This window comes from Parasteatoda tepidariorum, chromosome 9 (assembly GCF_043381705.1).
Source record: "Parasteatoda tepidariorum isolate YZ-2023 chromosome 9, CAS_Ptep_4.0, whole genome shotgun sequence".
Taxonomy (NCBI): domain Eukaryota; kingdom Metazoa; phylum Arthropoda; class Arachnida; order Araneae; family Theridiidae; genus Parasteatoda; species Parasteatoda tepidariorum.
In genome coordinates, this window is record NC_092212.1 from 72,070,064 (window position 1) to 72,071,320 (window position 1,257).

Consider the following 1,257-nt stretch of genomic DNA (forward strand, 5'->3'; position numbering starts at 1 on the left):
TGTTTACATTTTATTTATCGTTTTTTGAATTTGCTATTTAATAAAATATTTGTTATCTAAGGTTGCTTACTTTAATTTTAGTTTATCACTTCTAACAATCACACTTCCACAGGAAAAAAATACAAATTATAATCATGCTTTTGATATGTTTTTTTTTACTATCTAAACCTTGTTTGAAGACTGCATTTGATTTTCTAAATTTTTTTAAGCTCATTTTATGTCATTGTTTATAAACAATTTCTATTTTATTTCGTATGCTCTAGTTCTAATAACATGCAAAACATAATCATTAAAATCCAAAATAATCATCTACTAAAAATGTAAGTATCATATTATAAAAATTAGACCCCTTTCTTAGTTTTATGTCAAAACTATAATAATAATAAATGTGTAAAATCCCTTTAAAAATATATTTCTTTGTTTTTAATCCATACATTTTATAACAAAAAGCTAGATAAAATTTTCTCATTTATAAAATAAAACTGGTATTTAATGCTTAAAAAATAATTTTTTCATTCACACAGCAGTTATATTTTGTTAGAATTGCTTTATTGTTAATTATTTCTGAAAATAAATGAATATATTAAGCATTTTTACACAATTTAAGAACATTTAATCTAGACAACAAAAAAAAATAATAATAATAATTTGTAGCAAGTAAAAAATTAGTAAAAGAGTAACGAAAAAGTGTCGAGAAACGGAAGAAAAAAAACCCCGTCATCGTCAGAAGTGATCAGCAAATCTGGGCCTAACTGTATGAGTCATCGTTTTGTGTCCTTCGGCTTTATTCCCATCTTGGAGGTATTAGACAAACCCACGGCACGTGTACTACAAATGTCATGACATTGTTTCCTGTGTAGCACACGCGCCCGAAGCAAATACAAAAAGAAAAGTATACGTTTGTTTTTATTTTATTTAACTTGTTGATAACAAGCAAATAAAATTATTTAATTTGGCAACAATATCTGCTTGTAAGAAAAAATGTACGGAAAAGGTTTTGAAAGGAATAAATGATTTATTCTATATCATTTTTGAATAAATTTAATTTAAAAAAGACTTGGTTTTTAAAGGAAAAATTTGAGTGATACAATTATTACACTTGCTTAAAAATATACATTGAAGTACCATTGAATTATGTTTTTGGTAAATGGAATAGGTGTCTCTAGGATACGCGATTTCCCCACTCTCCACACTTTTCCTCCCTCTATTTTTATGATTTTGTCACACATAGTCATCCAACTTTTTACAGAAACGTAT